This window comes from Rousettus aegyptiacus, unplaced genomic scaffold, assembly GCF_014176215.1.
Source record: "Rousettus aegyptiacus isolate mRouAeg1 unplaced genomic scaffold, mRouAeg1.p scaffold_m13_p_5, whole genome shotgun sequence".
In the NCBI taxonomy this organism is placed as follows: domain Eukaryota; kingdom Metazoa; phylum Chordata; class Mammalia; order Chiroptera; family Pteropodidae; genus Rousettus; species Rousettus aegyptiacus.
Genome location: NW_023416308.1, coordinates 34,731,605 through 34,747,306, shown reverse-complemented (window position 1 = coordinate 34,747,306; position 15,702 = coordinate 34,731,605). Strand labels below are relative to the sequence as shown.

Below are 15,702 nucleotides of genomic sequence, written 5' to 3'. Positions count from 1 at the left end.
AGTCATTTTCTGACTCAAAAATAATAATGTTCTAGCTACAAATTAACTTGGTTGGCACATAAATTATTAACATCATAGATTGACTACCCAGCTAGAGTAGATTTTTTACACAGGAGGACACTAAGGCCCAGAGAAAGAGAGAGAGTTAGGTTTCCAGGCTCCACAGCTAACCAGTGGTAGAGTTGGAGCTTGAAGACATGTTTCCGAACTCCATAGTGTTTTCTCTGTACACCAGGCTGCCACTCTTACAGGCTTATGTATCCTCTTTCCTTTCCCTCAACTCTGCCCTGTCTGAAGATCCCTTCCTTTAAGAATCCCCTTTGTAATTATTGATCAGTTTCCCCTCAAGTCTCATCTTTGTGTCTTTTCTCCCTTGGTCTACAATGATTTAAAAACAGTAACTGCACACACAGAGGTGCCCACTCATGACCTGCTGTTCATTGCCCTACCTCAAACCTTGTGATCATTTTCCCCTCCTAGCCAAATTATCATTCACTGGGATTCTACTCTTTTTGGTGCTCTGTCTCACCTTTCCTTCCATATTCATCTCCCGCCTTCTCTCCTAAATACCTTGCTTATAACCTTCACTTCACTCTCTTTGTGCTGTTGGAGTTTTTCTTTCCTGTCTTTATTCACTTCCTTCAGCAACTGCTTTCAAGGAGGAAGACTCCCAGGACAAGGGTGGGAGTTCCTCTCCTGCACTTCCAGTCCTGAAACCTCCGGGAGGAAGTGGCCCCAGTGTTTCCTGTGTTCCAAGCTTGCTCTGCACTCCCTATTCTTTCAACACTCCTCCAACACCCCCTCCCTTCCAGTTCATTGATATATTCAACTTTGCTACTCTAAGGACATTGATCAGGAAGGAATATAGTATATAGAATCATATAGGCATTGGAAGGGAATTTGGAAGAGAAATCAATCCATCCTCACTCTCCTTCCCTTGCCCTCAGTAAATGCAAGATTCTTATCATTACATTCTCATCAGATGGTCAACTAGTATTGGACAAACATCGCCAAGGGTGAGAAACTTGTTCCTTTCAAGAGATTGTGTTTTAACGTAAGATGATTTAATCATTAGAAATTTATCCCTCATGCTGAGTCAAAATATATCTCCCTGTAACTCATCCCCAGAGATCCTGGCTCTGCATTCTGTCCAGACTGTCTAGCTCCTCTTCCAGAAAGCACCCTCTAAAGACAGATATCACATCCTTATTGATCTTCTCCAAAATAGACATTTCTTGTGTCTTAAACCAGTCTTCAAAGAACATGGCTTCTGGGTCCTTCATCAGCCTGTTCTTTGACCTCTGGCTGATTTCTGGTTAATCGTCTACATATTATCTAACTAGGACAAAATGTAGGAAGATAAGAGTTTCCTGGTTCAAGACTGTACTTACACAACTGCAATTAAAATTCTTTTTCCTGTGGACTCCCACTTTCCTTCACAATATACCTAGCAAATTTCATTTTGATGGTTCTAGTTTGTCATCTCAGCTTATAAAGTGAAACTTGAAATCCTGAGTCAGTCATCTGATAGTGTGATGATGACTTAGATAAGCATGCCATACTTGGGTTTACCTGAGTCCTGATGGAAAATATTGACAGGAAAATGTCAAAAACAGAACCCAGCTTCATGCCATTAGAGACCTACTATTTTCAAAGGTCGAGAGACACTTCATGGACGAAGTAGGACATGAGCTGGACATTGAAGGTTTGGATAGAGTGAAGAGCTGATGTGCCTGGAGGGGAGAGTGTATGGTTGGGGATGGGAGATGATGAGGACTGCATGAGAAAATGTGTGGAAAAAGTTACTCAAGATGTGGGGTGTGTGGTTATGGTAGTGATGATGATGATGATGATGATGATGATGATGATGATGTTGGAGGGTGGGCAGCAGGAAGAGGGTGGTGTATGCACCAGAGAAGGTAAGAATTGCTCTCGTGGCTTTCTCCTCTCCTATTTCCACAGTTGTCCATTTTCCTTGCTATGTTGCAGACCCAGAAGAGAGGTTTGGAAGGAGGCTCAGGACTACTTCTCAGGTGCAGCAGCAGGCTATGGCAGTAGTTTCAGCTGTTATGGTGTGGGGCAGTTAGGCATCTATTGCTTCTCAGTGGCTAACTTGAGTTTTATGGAGCAGAAGAACCAGTGACTCTCACCTGAACTCTCCAGTTCCTCGACTTCTGGGTGCTTCTCGTACCATGGACCTATTCAGATATCCCTTCCTGTCTCTCTAGATGCTGGGACATACCACAGGTTCCTAAGGCCCACTTGTCCCAGGCACTGACCTTCTATGGTCATTTCAGTTTGCCCTAAATGGGTAAGTACCTTTTGACCAGGAGTTCTAATGTTGCCTTAGAAGATTCAGAAAGTAACTGCTTCTGTAATCATTATGCCGTACATTTGAAACTAATGTAATATGACCTTATGATTTTCAAATCTAAAAGCCAGACTAGCACCCCACACCCTGCCCCAGGATAGAGGAGGCAATGCCTAGACTGTGATTCCTTGACTTGAAAGATGAGAAGGCATGGGTCCCACCTGTGTGTGACCATCAGATGGGGAGGATACTTCCAGGTGAGGTAGCCCAAAATTTATTTCAATATACAACTTGTTTATATTTCTACTATGTAGGATCCCAATCCCCACCCTATTGACAGCCTGCAGCTAAATTGATTTCCAGACTTCTCATCAAAGTGACCACTGGTGGTTCTACCAAGAGTGAACTTGTGTCTGTCTTAGGTGGATGGCTGCTTAGCGTCAGCTCAGGTAGATTTTTCTCAGTTATTTCACTGCATAGTTTATGGATTATATTAAATTTCTATTGATTCCAGATACTAGATACAATCACTTGTGTTGGAGTTCATTTCCCACATTCTACAGAAAAATTAAGTTGTTCCATAGAGTGTTGGGGTGCACAGAATGGGTTGGTGTTTTCTCCCTATTTTTTTCACTAACCTGGGATTCTTTCTCTGACTTGGGCAGAGATCTTTTTCTCTTCTTTCTCTGAGTCTTTCACAGCTGTTCAGAACAGAGCTCCACAGGTCTCCCCCCTAGTAAGTGAGTCTGCCTGAGGAAGGGCTGGGCATTCTTCTAGGCACCCAAAGTGAATAACAATAACATCTGTGTACTATTTACCAATGTACAAAGCACTACAATTTTTATTTTTATTTATTTGTTTGTTTATTTATTTTTAGGCAAGGCAACCCTTGGTCGACCTCACAGATTGCAAGGACCTTGTCAGCTTACAATCCTTTATTTTTTATTTTTTACGCCTACAGCACCTGGTCTTTCTAGGTGGTCTCCCATCCAAGTACTAACCAGGCCTGACCCTGCTTAGCTTCTAAGATCAGATGGGATCAGGCCTGTTCAGGGTGGCATGGCCATAGATAAAGCCCTACAATTTTAAAATTTAGTTTTACCTAATCTTCATATTTAAGTTAATTTCACATTTAATTACGTTTAATTCTCAAATGCCTTGTGCAGGAAGTATTGACATCTTCCCTGGCCATACTTTTGAGGAGATGAAGAAAGTGAGGCTCAGTTCCTCTCTCATGATTACAAGGAGGGAAATCAGCAGAGTCAGGGGCTGAAGCCATCTCTGTGGACACCAGACCATACAACCTTCTCTCAGAGACTTAGTTTTGCAAATGACAGGCACTTACTTAGCTATATAAGGGGAAAACTGCTTAAACCCTTTAAGGGCTGTTTATCAGGTACTTACTGTGTGCCATGAACTTCACACACATTATTTCCTTTCATTCTCTGAATAGTCTCTAAGTGTTATTTTTATCACATTATCAAACATGTGGAAACTGAGCAGTACTGGGAAGTAGTTGTGAGTGTTAACAGCTCGCTTAGACACCAGAGACCCAGAAGCACAATACAAATCAACACAGGAAGTGGGGTGGTAAAAGTTCTCAGTGCTGGAAGCCAGCACCCACGCATAGTTCCTCTCTCATTAGGTAGCAGGTAAGAATCCTGTGGGGAGGAAATGGGCTGCAGGTGCTGGGTAGGTACATCAAGGTTACCTCAAGGTTATAGGGGCCATGAGTATGTCTGGGAATCCTGGTCTAGAGGCAGTATATGTGACCAAGGTTAGAGAGTGAATCAGGTGCTTGGATCAGGTACTTGTGTACTGAGTGCAGCTGAGTCCCAGCTGGAGGGGAGGTATGAAAATCAAGGGAGTTGGAGTTCAGCTCTGTCCTGGGAGCACTTTTCTAACAGAAGAGAAGAACAAACACATGTACGCAAGTTTGCACACTCATATATATGTACAACTTGAAAACATTTTAAAGCAGTATTATGAATATACTGCGTGATGAACCCAGTGTGGGCAGAGTTCAGCCGTGCAGAAGGCACACAGAATAAGGATAAACCCAGTGTTCCTTCATACATAAATGTTGTGCATGAATGTACTAGATAAACTGTGGAATGAAGGCTAGATTTTATATCAACATGGAGTTGGAGGCCCAGCACTTCTATTTTCCAACAAGGTTGCTTTTAGACCAGATCCTGCGTAGATATTGTGAGACAGACACACCAAAGACAGAATACCAAGAAAGTGGTTCTAAAACTATGCCTCAGAATCACCTGGAAGGCTTGTAAAACACAGATTGCTGAGCTCTCCCTCAGAGGTCTGGGGTGGGACCTGAGAATTAGCATGGCTAGTTAGTGTCCAGGCAACGCTAGTGTTGCTAGCCTAGGAACCATGAGAACCACTGCTCTAGGCTACACAAGATTGGTACACGGAGATGGCTTGCCATGACCCAGCTGGTATGGCAAACTGGAGTTCCCAGCCCTGCTCTCAACCCCTTTATACAAATGTTGCCATGGCTCTCTAGAACAACTGATAGCACTTCACACAACTGGCACAACAACCCACAGCTGGTTTCCCCTAGACCACTCGGCTTCCCTAGGGCCTAAGCTGGCACAGCTAAGATTTAGATCATACCTCCCCAGACTCCAGCTGGCTCCCACCTTTGGCATTTCTCTATTTCGTCTTAGCCTCCACTCTAATTGGTGGCACTTAAGCTCTGCTAGTTAACCTGAAGCATGCCATGTAACCCAGTCACTTTGACAATTCATGGCTCATATTAAGAAATACGTTTTACATCACAACCTAGTTGGCATGTGCACGCGCACACACACACACGCACACACACACACACACACACCAAGTTTTACAAATAATACTTATTCTTAGTATGTGTAATATATGCATGCTTTCTACCCTTACCTCCTTCTTTTCTTCTTCCTTTCCTCCTTCCCTCCTTCCTCCTCCTTATGCTTATTCTTTTATCTTCCCTCTTCTCTCCTCTCCTCTCCTATTCTCTTCTTTCTCTTCTCTTTTCTCTCTCTCCCTTCCTGCTTCTCTCTCTTCTTTAATGGCAGTCACTCAACCAAATTACTTTTGTGGATCCACAAGTAAGTTGCAATCCCTGGATACATAAATTATAAATACAACTTTTCTACGCCTTAGTTTTCTAATCTGTACACTCGTAAAATGCTTGCATTGCCAATGGTGCTATTGTTTCTCTCGAATACTATTATGTATATAAAAGTTTCTTTTTTTAATAGAAATCCTCCATAGGTACAAGGTGCTATTAAACATACACACACTTTTTTTTAAAAGGGGCTTAGAAAGGAAGGAAATTTAGGCAAGACTTTGAAGGAAGGGAAAAGGGAATGACTCAGTCCCAGCAAAGGTCTGCAGGTGGTACGAGTATATTTTGGGAAGAAGATGGTTGACAGTTTGTCTGGACTGCAGCAGAAGAAGATGTAGAAGAAGGAAAAGAGGCAAGAAAGGTGTGCTGATTGGCACAGAAAGCTTGTCTGGGTATTTGAATCATAGGCAGGGCAACTAGAAAATGTGGCAGATTGTTCAGCTATAGAACTTTACAGTGAAGCTGGGATTTAAGAAGGTTTGTTCTTTTTAACTTCCACAAAATGTTTATTAATTGCCTACTATATGCTAGAATTTAGTAGTGTACAAGATAGATTAGCCTAGTAAATATCTCTAGTGAGGATGGGTGGTAGGTCCTCACTAGAGAGGACCTATCACTAGTTAATTATTACTTAAGCCACCATTACATTCCAGGCACTGAACGAGATGCTGGGAAAGTAATGAAAAACAAAACTAAATTTGACTCCTGCCCTCTTGTAGCTTGTACTCTGGAAAGGAAGAGGTATTAAACAAATAAACCACTTGTTTAGTAATAATAACATAATTATAAAAATCTGTACGTGCTATGAAAGAACAGGGTACCAAGAGAGTGAATAATAATGTGAACTCAATCTTCACAAACTAGTAACTACAACTATGATAATGCCAGATTAATTTATAGTTTATGAAGCTCTTTCACATTCTTTGTCTCAGGAGGGCCTCATCTGAAGCCTGTGGAGGAAACCAGGTAAGAGTTCTTATCCTATTTTATTAATGAGAAAACCAAGGCTCGGCAACTCTCATGAGCTGCATAAGTCTATCCAGTTGGAAAGGAAGCTCGGCCAGATCTTCTGAGTCTGGACACAGTGCTCTACCTGTAAAGAGCAAGAGATGAGTTGGCTCCCAGTGGGACAGTTAGCTCTAAGGCTTGTTCTAGAAATGTAAAGTGGCAAAATGTTCATCTTTTCCATGTCTACTTCTTCAGAGCCTCTCAGTGAGGCTAGAGCAAGGGGCTGTGGTCAGCAAGGGGGTGGGTTAGAGGCCTGGCTTTGGGAGGCCCAGAGCTACCTTAAGAGGCAAAGGCATGAACCTGCATGAACCTGCAGATTGTGCAGTGGCATCGTCAAAGGCTTCTGCACCGCCTCTGGCAGTGAAAGTGAACCAGGCCCAAGACAGAGGTGATGGCTCAACGAAACTCACCACCGAGGTGCTTAGGGACATGGTGAGGCTGGCCCACCTGCCGTATCAGCACCTTGATCACAGAGCTCATCAGAGAGAGGTTTCCAAATGACTAGCCCTGCTGCCCCAGGAAGGAAGCATTCTCGGCTGCAGTACGGGGGCTGCTGGGTGTGGGCCAGGCACTTGAAAGAGAGTAAATGATGACACAGCAGATGGGGACAGGACTGCTGACACTGTGGGATCAGCTCTGGAGGGGAGGCAGGGAGCAGACAAGATGGAACAGTCACCTGGCCTTACCTGCCAAAGGAGGACTTCGGAAAATCCCATCAATGGCTCCCTGTTAGCAAGGAAACAAGTGCAAGACTCTGGCATTATAGGTCCCTGCAGTCCAGTCCAAATTTACTATTTTTGTTTTTCAGGTAGCAAATATTTGTAGGATATCTACTGAGTTTTTCCAAACTTATATCTTGCCACTCGCCTTCCGATGCACTATCTTCCAACCACAGGAACTCCTATAGTCTTCTCTCTTCCTGTTCCCTCCACCCCGTCCTGCCTCCACACCTTTGTTTAAGGTATTGCCTGAATCTTGGCAGCCCTTCCCTCATATCTCTCCTGGATCAAAATCTAAATATCCTCCATGCCCATCTTGTGCTCCTTCTTCCACAAGGATTCTCCTAAACCAAAGTAATTTTTTCCTCTCTCGAACTTGACCTAGCTATTTACCTATATTTTTTACTTTTCACTCTGCATTGTGGTTATTTATGTACTATATTGTCCTACTAGACTATGAAGGTCTTCGGTGGCCAAGTCATTCATGATTTGTTCGTTTTACCCTGTCCCCGAGAGCTTTGTACCTAGTAGGTGATCAATAATTGCCTTCGACTGATTGACTGAGGAGGGAATAAGGGTGGAGTGGGTGAAGGAACAGAGTGAAATCTAAGATAGGGCCCAGGGGAGTTTGGCTTTCCCTGGTGGCTTTCTGTGGGCTAGGCCTGCAGTGCTTATCCTGGGGCTGCCAGCAAGGTCAGGAGATAAAATACCAGCTTTGAATCTTGGCTTTGGTATTCAGTGGCTGTGTGACCTTGAGCAAATCTCTATCTTTTCCCTCATGTGTAAATGATATAATACCTACCTCAAAAGATTATTGTGAGGATCAGTATATGGTCAATACATGAAAACACCCAATACCTAATAAGTGCTCAATAAAGTTTGTTGACCAGTTGTCTAACTGAGAGTAATTTTTTAACTTCTTTTTTTAGGTGGGGGTGGGGGTGGGGTAGGCATTTGCCTTATTCCTCTTTGTGGTAGAGACATCTGTGTACTTATTAATTCTTTCCTACTAGATTAAAACCTAGCACAGTGCCAGACACATAGGGCAGAGCCAGCGGTCCACAGAGATTTGATGAATAAATGGATAAATGTGTGCATGAAAATGGAATCAACCTCTGGAGTCTAAAATCCTACTTCCAGTTTAGCAAGGTGTTCTGGAAACTAAATAAATGAACATAAGTTGTCACTGTTCCTGATGTTCTGTTTAGGCAGAGGAATTCTTGTCCTCTAGGCAGGTGATCAATACTGACAATGTATTTCCTAGGAATAACCACAGTGGCAAGGTCAGTGTACTCTCTTCAGACCTGTCCAGGCACCATAGAAGAAATAAGGTTTTGCTTCAATTTTATGTAAAGATGTCGTGCTGTTCATATTTTATTTTAGAATCAACATTACATAGCATTGGAAAATAGGAAAACATAAGTCATAGTAATGTTCAGAACTAATGTAGATTTGTACACTGTCTTTTCTCTTATACACATCTTACAAATGTGTAATCATAGTATAAGTGTACTTTTGTAGAATGCCTTCTCATTTAACATGATCCCATAAACATTGAAGGTTTTTAGCACGAAACATCAATGATTAGAGTTACTCTTTTTCTGACTCTTGCTGTATCCAAAATGCTAAAAGAATAATTAGAACTAACAGGTACTCATTACATTTATTCAACAATTATTGTTAGGAACTTACTATACTCTAGGTTTTGTTCTAGGCTCTGAGTATACAGCAAAATAGACAAAGACCCATGTCCTTAAGTCTTAACAGAGCTTACTCTCTAAAGGGGAAAGACATATACTAACTAAATTAAATAGTAAATTATATAAATAGAATATGAGAAAGGCATTTGTGCTATTAAAGAAGGTAAAGCGGGATGAAGGATAGGGAGGGCTAGAGCTGTCAGAAAAGACAACATTTAGAAAGAGAGCTTGGGGTGGAGATTTGAAGATATTAAGAGAGTAAGCCGTGAGGATAAATTGGGGTAGAAATGTTCCAGGCAGAGTAGCTAGCAAGCATGCACATTTGGAGGTGTGGAAACATGCAAGGAGGCTGAAGCAAAGTGGGGAAAGGGTTGTGTAAAGAAGATGACAGCAGAGAGATGGTGGGACCAGGTTGTATAAGGCCTCATTGGCCCTGCTAGGGACTTTGGTTTTTACTCTAAAACAGGAAGCACTAGAGGGTTTGGGGCACAGTTGTGTCATATATATGACCTTTTTAAAAATAGGTTTACTCTGGACTCTACATTAAGAATAAACAATAGGGGAATGAAAATGGAATCAGGGGGAAACCAAGAAGGTATTTTATTAGCCCAGGTAAGAGATAACAGTGATGAAGGTCAGTGTGGTTACAATGAAGGAGGTGAAAATTGATCAGATTCCAGGTATATTTTGAAGGTAGAGTCAACATAATTTGCTAATGGATGACTGATTCCAAGGACTTTGGCATGAGCAGCTAGAAAGACGGAATTGCCATTAACTGAACTACAGAAGATCTTGGAAAGAGCTTGTTTAGTGATGGAGATGAAGAGTTCCATTTGGGGCATGTTAGGCTTAAGATATCCATTAGCTATCCAAGAGTTGTCTATCAGATACTTGGATATTCAGATGTAGAGCTCAGTGGAGAGGAAGAAGCTCAGGATGTAAATTTAGAATTAGCCAGATGGTATTTAAAGCCAAGGAAGTGAGTGTAGGCACAGAAGAGATGAAGGGCTGTGGCCAAAGGCACACCAAAGTTCAGAATTAGGAAAATGTATATAATCTTTCATTCAATCCTCAAAACAACTCTCTGAGAACATTACTATTATTGTCATCACATTACAAGTGATTAAATTGCGGCACAAAGAGGCTAAATAACTTGCCAAAAGTTACGTTGTCAGTGAGCAGCAGAACTAAGATTTGAACAATTCAGTCTGACTCCAAGTATCATACACTTAGCCTCTAGGTTATATGACTGGATTTTGTTCATGCTCACATTTTATAAGTGGGGAAACTGAGTTTTAGATTAAGTAATTTGCTAATACTGGTGGCAGAGCTGGGGTGTGAACTTTCTCACTGACTCTCTGCTTTGAGAGATCTCTGCTTTTTAAATCACTCTGCCATATAAACTGCACAACATTTCAAAGATGGGGTAAAGCCTTCGCATATGACAAATTACATCACTTAAACAACTGCTTTTCCTATTCATGTACAAGACTTTATTGGGTTGCCACTGTGGTTAGAGAAATGGGATGCCAAGTCTAGTTAGTTGCCAAGGAAGCCTCAGCCCCTGCAACCCTTCCCCTTCCCCCTCTGCTGGTCAGGAAGTCCATGGCTGGTCACGGTTCTGAGTTCTAGAAGCTCGGGTCTTAAGGTAGTCCTGAGGAATGGCTCTGTGGGGTCATCAGCCAGTTGCTTCTCTTCCCAGCCTCAGTTTCCTCTTCAGTATAACAGAGAATTGGGTCCTGTCAGTGGTTCCCAAAATGGCTGTGCAAAAAAAATCATCCACCTGGGGATTGTTTAGAACCTGTAGTGCCCACAACAGACCTGTCACTCTTTAGGGGTAGGCTAAGGCATGCATATGGTGGTTCTGACACACCCCCGGTTAAGAAGCCCTGGGTAAGATGATTTTGAAGGCCTCCTCTCAGTTCTGTGTGCTGTGGTTCTGGGGCCTTGTCTCTTATATTTCTCTTAGGGCCAGAACAAGGTGGAAATCTGAGTAGAGGGCAGGAAACCTGAGTTCTCATTCCAGCCAGGCCCACAACTCAGCTCTAATAAGTTGCTTCCTCTCTCTGGATCTCAGTTTCCTCGTCTGGAAGAAGAGGTTGTTGTGGGGAGTTGCCTTAGAGTTAGTCACCAAGAAAGTATTTATAAAGCACCTATTCTGTGCCAAGCTCTACAATTCACTGGGTCTGCTTTTAGATCATGTAATAGGGGACTGTCATAAGGGGTGAGGGTAGGAGGTGGGCTGCTGCCGGGCAATCGGTCCCAGTCCAGGCATGAATGCCACAGGTCCCTTTTTAGCACCAGACTGAAGAGCCCCTCTCTCCAAACCTCTCCTTTGCCCTGGCAGCTCCAGCTGGTCTTAGTAACAACAAGCAAACCTACTGGGTTCAGGAAGGGAATAATGTGTAAAACTGCTCAAATAAAAATCATTAGCTTTTTAGATAATCAAAATAACCATTTCTAAAATATTACACTAAACTAGCCCATTCAAATTAGTACAACTATGACCTTACTGTTCAAAGTGTGGTCCCTAACTCCACGGCAGTGCTATCCGAGAGCTTATTAGCAATGTGGAGTCCTGGGCTCTACCTAAGGCCTGCTGCCTCAGAGTCTGCTTTTTAAGAAGATCCCCAGGTGATTATATGCACAATAAAGCATGCAAAGCACTAACTTAAGAAAAAGTCACCTCCGAAAACCCTTGACAAGAAACATGTGAGACCTATATGCAGAAAAGCACGAGACTTCCCCAAGAGACAGCATATAGCATGTTCCTGGAAGGGATGACTCAGTGGTGTGAAGATATCAATTCTTACTAGCATGGAATGTGTTGAAGTGACTTGTGATTTTGCCTGAAAGAATAAATGGACTAGAATTACTTTTTTAAAAAAAGAAAATAAAAATAATGAGATGGGATTTTCCCTATCAGACAGAAATAGTGTTAAATAAGAATTCAGATTCTGGAGGAAGTGGACCTGGGTTTGAATCTGATTCAATCTACTGCTTTCTGGACATGTCACTGTTATAGATTAAATCGTGTCCTTCCAAAATTCACTTGTTGAACTCTTAACCATTAATGTGACTATGTCTGGAAATCAATCTCTCTGTCTCTGTCATTCTCTTTCTGCCCCTCTCCCCTCACACCCATGGTGAGGGCAGAAGAAAGGCCATGTGAGGATACTGCAAGAAAGTGGTCATCTACAAACCAGGGAGAAAGCTCTCAACAGATAACAAACCCTGGTGGAAACTTGATCTTGGGCTTTCCAGCCTCCAGACTGTGAGGAAAAAAAATTTTTGTTGTTTAATCCACACAGTCTTTGGTATTTTGTTATAGCAGCCTGAGTGGATTAATACAGTCACTTTGGGGAAGATTCCTAACTTCTTATTGCCTCAGTTTCCACATCCAATAGAGTGGGAATAAAAATACCATTTATAGCATCGTTGTGATTATTAAATGAAATACTGTATGTAAAGAGCTTAGGATAATGCCCAGGCCTTAATAGCTGCTCAGGCAATCGTAACGACTTTGGTACTAAGTAGAAATTCAAAGAAAGAGCAATGAAACAGAGTAGAAAACCAGAAACATATCTCAGCATTTGTATAAGCTACAGAAGTGAGGAGAGGGACTATGTTTTTATTTACTATTGCAGGATTTCCTCCATGTAGCATATGTAGAGCACATAGTAGATGCTTAAAAATATTTGTTGACTGTCCAAATTAGAATGTAAGAGATGCTAAAGAAGGATTCATAAATCGGCAGTGAACAAAAAGACTGTTCTTTGAATGTGCTGGGAAAATTGCTGATTTGAGACGGAATAATTAATTTTATCATTTTATCATTCCAACCTGTACATGGGCTTTCAAGCTTTTTTTTGGCTATCATTCGCAATAAGAAATATGAGACATCTCAGCCCAGTAATCACTTTCATAAATTCATAATTGAAGCAAAAATTCAGAAAGCAATATTTATCCTTATTATGCCAGATGGACTCAAATCCATTCCATTCCATTACACTCTTATCCTGTTCTATTAAAAAGAAAATTCTAGTCTCTATCCAGTAAATTGATCTTATAATTCACTAATAAGTAGCTATCAGTGGTTTGAAGAATACTGCCATCCACTAAAATTAATTTCCAATTTAAAAAATAAAAAATTATATATAAACAATAATGAAGTCTTGAGATGAGAAAGGTCTTGAGATAAAAACAGTGGGAAAAAGGTCACAGAGTCATATGTCAACAGGTCTGACTACATAACCATTTTATATGTCAATTATAGGAATTGCATATGGAAGAGGCAGACATGACTGAAAAAAATAAATACTGCACTCCATGTTCCTGGAGGGAAATTTCGTTGTGATTTAAAGTACAGGTAGCTTTAACTGCCTTTAGGAGCAGAGCTAGGTCATTCCTGCACCCCTACAGGCCTGGGCCAGACTCTGGGAATGCTGAGATGAGCCAGGCAAGGTCCTTGCTCTTTGTAAAAACTCTAGTCCTTGTTCCCTGTCATTTGGACCCATCCTTTCTTTTCAAAGTTATTTATCAGCACTGACTTCTTGATATCAGGGACCCATTTCACATAAACTACCATAATCCATAGGGATTTATGGAGCCAATGGAACGTCTAATTCCTCTTCAATTTCACTGACTCTTGCCTCAGATTCTTACCTGATGTCAGATCATTTTCTTGCCGCTTCCTCCTGTGAGTGCAGAGCATGGAGCAGCGCCCACGAGCAAGGACGAGGGCGCACTCCTTACCCTCTGGTACAGTGCCTTTTCTGGCCTCCAGCCCTACTCCTGCTCTCTGCTTGCAGGAGGACACTGCCCACTGCACCGCCATGATGGGAGGGGAGGGGGCCAGTTATTCTCAATGTATTTCTTTCACACACCCAACCACATCTAACCCATCAGCAAGTCCAGTAGACGTAGCCTTTATTTGTGTACTTTTCTCTCTTTTTGCAGCTCCGATCTTAGTCCCAGCCATCATTATCTCTCACTTGAACTGTCACCACCACCTCCTAACTGGTCTCCCTGCTTCTACTCTGCACTCCATAATCCTTTATTCTCACAGCACCAAGAGTGACCTTCTCTAAGTTTAAACTAATCACTCCCTTCTTAACACTACATATAATCCAAACTCTTGGATGTGGCCTCAAAGCCCTGCACAACTTGGCTCTGCCCACCTCCAATTTCACCCTGTTAATTCCCATCCCTCACTTCCACTGGCCTTCTCTCAGTTCCATCTATTCACAACACATTTTTCCAACTTCTTGTTCCTTTGGCTTCTCATCTTCCATAACCCAACCTTAGAGTCACCTCCACCCAAACTAAAGTAGGTCTCCTTTTCATTGCACTTTGTCACAATGTGTAAATATTTGCTATTCACTCATTTCTTTATTATCCAACTTCTCTCCCCACCCAACCTCAATAGATTGTATATTCCTTGAGGTCAGGGACCTGTCAGCCTTTCTGACCACAGCATCCTCAGTACTCAGCAGTTTCCATTGCATAGTAAGTGCTCAATAAATACTCGTTGAATGTGATATATCCTAAGAGCAAGGCAAGAGGGGCTCCTGCTTTGAGCTGGTGCTTTAGAGGGCCCTGCTCTACCCACCCCCCCCCCCCATAGCTCTATGGAGAGAAATGAGCCTACCAGGAGCTCCCTTTCCCCAACCTGGGATCCTGGAATTCCTTTCTTAACTGCCCTCAATTGTCTTTCGCTCATTGTGTGCATCCCTAGACCTAAAAGGTGGCCAAGGTATCTGAAAGTTGTTGCATGGTAGAACTTGGATGTGCTGGTTGAACTGTCCACATGCTTGCCTGTGAGGTGGAGGTGTGGGATTAAAAGAGGGGCAGGCCAGCCCTCCCTGCACTTCCAAATTCTGGGGAGAAACTCTTAGGAGTCCAAGAATTCTAAATTAGAGCTAGGTAGGTCTTCCTGGTTGTTCCGAAGGTATAGTTGTCATGGTGGGAGGATAAACCCTACTTTATCTTGTCTCTAAGAGACTATGTGTAGTCTCTTAGAGACTAGAAGTCAAGTCTCTTAGCTTGACTTATAACTTTTAAATATTAGATATTTTGTATATGAGCCTCCATTTGCACTCTTGCCCTGGGCCTGGCTAGGTCAGGGACGGGCCTGGCTGAATGGATGGACATGAACTTCCTGGGGCTAAGCTCACCTTCTTATAGGTAGGGTATGGGGACACACAGACCCTCAGAGCTCAAGTTCCCACTAAAACTTGATCAAGTTCCCACTAAAATCTTTGAAGCTTGATAGGAATGGAGAGGAACTGACATCAATCTATTTCCATTCTAAGAAAACTCCTTAAAGGGACTTTTAGTTATGCAAACGCAGAGCTATGCTCCTCTTCTAAATTGGAGATGCTTGTGGTCCTGGGGCCCAGGAGCACTACTTCTCTGGTGGAGTAATGGAAGTAGCCTATGTTGTAGGCAGAAAGGCATCTCTCCATATGCTGTTTCCCTTTTTAAAAAATCTGATATGAAATACAATTTATACAATAATATCTAATGAATGATTATCATGTGTCAGACACTATGATAAGCACTTTAAATGGATTATCCCATTCGGTCTTCTTAATAGCCAATATTATCATTTTTGTTTTATAAATGGGGAAACTGAAGTTCATAGAGTTTAAGTTACTTAGGCAGAGGTCATGCAATTAGCAAGTGGCAGAGCTGGGTTAGAACCTACATCTGACTCCAGAGCCTTTCGTATCCACCTCTATCATCCTGTGGAATTTTTCCCAGTCATTCAAGATCCATTGGAGTGGAGCAACTAGGCTAGGAAGCTGTTCTCAAGATTGACTCAGACTGGAACAG

At 42.2% G+C, this 15,702-nt stretch overlaps 1 pseudogene; it reads right to left on the bottom strand.

Moving 5' to 3' along the window:
- Positions 1–3,263: 3,263 nt before the first annotated feature.
- LOC118603341 lies at positions 3,264–3,382 on the bottom strand (annotated as a pseudogene).
- Positions 3,383–15,702: the final 12,320 nt, after the last annotated feature.